The following is a 5,380-nucleotide window of genomic DNA, read 5'->3' on the forward strand; positions in this document are numbered from 1 at the left end:
ATGACTGTATCTTAGCTAACAACCCCAACTACCAGATTCAACTTATAATTGGCTAAAAATAACTTAGCCTACACTGAAAAAAATATGTTGTTGGATTTACTTAATTCAATGGTGGACATTTGTTGCACACAGATGTTTTGCTTTGGCAGCAACTTAAACAATTGAGTTAAATTAACACAATTTATTCATGTTCAATAAACCTGTGCAATTTGTGTTGATAAAATGTGACTTAAACATGTTTTGATGAAGTAATTTGAGCTCTTGAAATATTTTAATCCTTCACAATTTTCTCACTTTATCCCAACACGATTCAATAACTTTTACCCAATACTACTTGGTCACTTAAATACTACATGTTATCTTCAAATTACATTTTGCTATTATATTCTAGTATCAAATACACAATTTTCAAATGGAGGCCTTATAACAGATTATATTGTTCTCTTCCAAGATGGTTGCTGGCATCCACCAGTAACCTTTCAAAACAAAATGTCTAATTTCACTGCATTGACAGTAGGTAAAGAATTAAACTGACATTACTCCACTACTGAATCTATATAAACCAACAGTTAAATAATGTCAGTTCTTCCGTGTTCTCTGGAATCAATCGCAGCAAAGAAATTGGACTGTTTCTTTTGAAAAATGTTGGGAAAGAACAAATCAAAACATTCTATTTAAGGCCTCTAACGTCAAGATTCAGTTAAACAACAATTATGACTAAACAATTTGAGGTAATGTTAGTTTCCATTAACATTAAATTAGGTTACTGAATTGGCAAACACCTTCCTATTAACACTACCCATTTTACCCCAATAACTAAAGAAATTAGCACTTGCAGGTCAAAACCTTTATTCAAGAGATGCAAAAATAACATTGATACAGTGACTGTCAAAAATTACAGCACTGATCATACTGTGACATCTTGGTTCAAAACAGCACACTTAGAAATATTCAACATTCCTTACTTCAACTGAATGAAACTGAAAATACCATTTCACACGGCCCATATGGGATATTTAGACTGCATAACTGTTCATGCTACATCTCTTCACTAGTAAAAGAAAGAAAAAATACAAAGAGAAATTTAAAAATGCTGCCAAAATGCTGTACAGAGCAAAAGGAAAAACAAACAACAACAAAAAACGGCTCGTCCTCATGGCAGTTGCAGAGTATATAAAAATGAACCCTGCGATCCGTTCCTGGAATTGAGCTTCAAAAATGCAGCAGAACAAGTGTGAGATTTAAATGTCCTCTCACCTAGAGCTGATCACCTCACATGCATAACAGTGAGCTTTCCTTGCAGGAGCAGTTTTGTCTTAGTTGTGAGTTTTTCTTGAGAGCTGAGTTGCATCCAACTCCATTACCACCCTTTGAATCACCTCAAAAGTGTAGCAGAGTTGTGATGGGTAACTCATGTTGAAGGAATAAAAATGGTCCAAACAGCATGGCTACTGCAAAGGTCACGTTATCCAGATCTTGAAGAACTACTATACCCTCGATGATGATGCCAACGTCAGAAAAGTCATTGCCTGGTGCATCCTCTGGAGACAGATGTTCATTGTGGTTTTCTCAATCTGTGCAGTGGCCTCAGTCAAGTCCTGGTTAAACACAAAACATTTCTTTAAGATTCCTTTTTAAACTCATCTCTTTTGAATCTACCAGTTCTAATGTTAGAGTAATTTAAACCAATGCAAGCAACATAGTAAATAGCTATAGCCAAAGAGTGGCCTGCCATGCTGCCATTCATGGTCTAACAGAGTTTCTAAGAGAGGGTGAAAAACATAATAATTTCAAATGCTTTACATTAGTTTTTCTTAGAAAGACACCGGCCCATCAGAAATCCAGGTTTTGTCACTCAGAAGATGTTAGAATTTAGACTTTCAGCCCCACAATTTGGTTAGCTGTTGGTCTTTTTTTTTTTCAGACAAAAGCTAATGTAAATACTGGTGGGATTTTCCTTTGTTCACTAGAATGACAAATTTAAAGTTTTTTCACACTGATGTGACCCCTAATACAGGGGTGGGGCCTCAAGGGCCGGCGGCTGAGTTCACTACCAGGCCTCATGTGAACTTCAAATTATTAAAGAGGACTACTGGTCCTAACTGTTCCAATGAGGATCAAGTGGATAACTAAATGCATTTTTAAATGTTGCAAAGCCACAATCTACTCATAAAACACTCACCATGAACTCCTGCACCAAGATGTTGCAATTGTCTTTCACACAGATGCGGAGCACTTTGATGAGGGACTCCCTTCGAGCATTAATGTCATCCTAAAGTATTATAACAAAGAAAACAGAGATTTGTGAACTTTTCAGTAGCACAGAAGAAAATGATCCCAGACAAAAACTTAAACCAGTCAACATGCAACACCAGCATCTACAAAGCAATATCAAAAGTTCCTGTTTGACATCAACTTTATGGATATATAGTTTCCAGAACATTTATTTTTTTTAAAAGATAAATTTTTCTCAGTGGGCCAGTAAATGCATGACGAAAATTATGGCATCCTTTCGGTGGAATCATTACTCACAGGTAATAGTTGACTGTTTCAATGGATGCAGCATAAAAATCTTTTACTGACCTAATGCAATACATATACACTTTGTAGTTAAAGAATTTTAAAGTTCTTACTGTCATTATGGCAGCTACATCCTTTAGCTTTGTGCCCTGTTCCCCCGATCACTTTGCAAACACTTTCAGCAGACTGTCAGAGAGAAACTCAGCTCCGTCAGAAACCTGTAAAGGCATGGTTGGGATGCACTGGAATGCTGCATTTTATCTGAAATGACATAAAATTATTTTGAAATAACAGCAGGCACTGTGCTTGGTTAATAATCAGTAATGTTTTGTTGAATAAAAACTGTGTTTCCAGATCTTATGGGATTAAAAAAATCCAAAGATGTTTATTTCTGATTTGCAACCCAAGAACCCACAAGTTACAACCTCATTTTAGTTCAAGTGTGCATTAATGTGAGTCCAGTAATCACCTTTCTGACGATACATACAGGTATAAGTTAAACCTATGGCAGATTTTGGATTTCTCAGTTGTATTAATAGGGTGGTCTATTTGAGTATGCATGCACCTAATAATTATAAAAAAAACCTATTATAATTAAGTTACAGAAACCTTAAGCGAAAATAGAATATACTTTCTTACCATAACACCTTGAACCCACAATCCATCAGCTGACTCCTGGTGAAATGCAGAATAGATGTGGTCTCTCAATGTGCATCAACAAAAACAAAAACAAAAGGACAGCAGGTGAGGGCAGGAGGGGTAGGGATGTAAGCTAGCATAATGCCGCTGATGATATTAGCTAAAGCTGTTCAATGTCCAAAATCTCACTAACACCACGGTGCAGTAAATACACAATGTAACTGAAGAGTCAGTTGACAAATGTATTCACACAGAAAACCAAATTATGTTATGAGTGCCTCGTAATTAGGTTTAATGTGATATTATGGCTCTTGTGCCAAAGACAAATTCAAATGAAAAAGCGCCAATTCTTTGACAACAGATAAAACAGCAAATAAGCTAACGGCTCTTTTTTAGCATGTTACATGGCGGCACTTTAGACGTTTAACTACATTTGGCTGAAATATGGTAAACATTAATTCAAAAAATCAAGACATACCAAAAAACGTAGAGTTGGCTGCTTGACTTGACTGAGATGGATGCATTTTTTAAACCACGATCCAAAGCCCGCGAGATGAAATCACGCGTGGTTTCACGAGATTTAACGTTGCTATCTTATTGACTTACTTCACCTGAACATGATATGAACAATTTAATACACCCTTTCTGCATATCATGTAGTTTTTACACTATATAGTTACATTTATCTTTAAAACATGAGGCAATTGTGTTAAATACATGCAAGATGCTTACATAAATCCAAGAGATGGCCAGTCCCTTTTTTTCAGTGTACTGGTAAGAGGGACGTTGTTAGCTTTCCACATTCCGACACTTCCAAAGCTTCAGGAGCTGTTCGCTCAGCACAGCATCAGCACCACGGAAATACACGGATACATCCGTAGACTCAAGACAATGCATTTTTGGGACTTTCAGGTGTATGGACCAATGTTTTATTTTCTGAACAAACCAGAAAGCTTTAATGAGCAGCTAGATTTGTCTCGCATTAACTGGCTGAGTTAATGCAACATCGAAGCAGCTGGAATCCACAGCTGTGTGTGTTCATGGAGCTGCATTTTCACCTGCTGGACATCACTACCTGACAAGTTTAACTGTCTTCAGAACATTGCAGAGGCCTTATTGACAGTATTTGGCTCAATTTATCTGTGTGAGCAGATTTTCTCTCACATGAGTGTCCTCAGGTAGCCGTCTGAATGCTGGACACTCGGAGACATGTATCTCTGAGTGGGAGACCAGAGATCACATTAACATGTGTGTCTCTGTATTGACAGACATGCCATATTGGCTTAGTTTATTTTTCTTATCATTGTTGTGAGAAGACCATAAATAGCATTTGTATTTTCTGTTGTACAGTTCATTTGCTGTTATGGATAAAAAGTCTTTTTTTGTTTCAAAATAGCTGATAACTATTCGCTGATAGCTGCCAACATCTGCAAACAAATACAATTCAAGTGGTTCTATATATTGTGTAACTGTTCATATATAGCGTTATTAAATTTATTGCTAATGCAATCATATGGCACACTGACTTCTGAGGAAATTTTAAATGGCAGAAAGGTTGCCTACCCCTGCTCTAGACTTTGTTGAACATTATGTAATATGAGGACAACATGTAGTATTTAAGTGACCAAGTAGTACTGGGCTAAACGTTATTGAATAGTGTTGAAATAAAATGACAAAATTGCGAAGGATTAAAATATTCCAGGAGCTCACCTTACTTCATCTAAACATGTTTCAATCACGTTTTATCAACACAAAATGCACAGGTTTATTGAATATGAATAAGTTGTGTTGATTTAACTCAGTTGTTTAAGTTTCTGCCGAAGCAAAACAGTTGTGTGCAACCAATGTCCACTATTGAATTATGGCCTTTTCTTTCAGTGTACATATATATATATATAAACAGACTTATGCCAATGCAAACAACAGGTGCTAGAAATTCAATTCAGCACTCAGTATATTACTTACTGAGAGGAATAAACCTTAAGCCATATTTTCAGTCAAGTGTTAAACGAAACACATTCTTGATTCAGTGAGTAATCTAATGCTTGCCTCTCGCACCATGGTGTTTGCTTCGTAAACACGGCATCCGGTTGCTGCATGTGCTGACCAACACAAGCTGTTTGAAAAGCCTGAAGAAATCTGACTAAGGTGTTCACATGCCCCATTAAGTGGAGAGACTGGGCTGAATATAAAGGCTCTGCTTATTACAATTATGACTTTA

At 36.6% G+C, this 5,380-nt stretch overlaps 1 long non-coding RNA gene across 1 annotated transcript; it reads right to left on the bottom strand.

Annotated features, from left to right (window-relative positions):
• Nucleotides 1–832: 832 nt before the first annotated feature.
• On the bottom strand, nt 833–4,411 carry LOC309703817. The gene is made up of 4 exons (XR_014276043.1): nt 3,160–4,411; nt 2,634–2,781; nt 2,183–2,272; nt 833–1,598 (listed from the first exon to the last, which is right to left on the bottom strand). It is a non-coding gene; the product is annotated as an uncharacterized lncRNA (long non-coding RNA).
• Between the last annotated feature and the right edge of the window lie 969 nt (nt 4,412–5,380).

The sequence above is a fragment of the Aulonocara stuartgranti genome, assembly GCF_965226115.1.
Source record: "Aulonocara stuartgranti genome assembly, chromosome: 1".
NCBI classification, from domain to species: Eukaryota; Metazoa; Chordata; class Actinopteri; order Cichliformes; family Cichlidae; genus Aulonocara; species Aulonocara stuartgranti.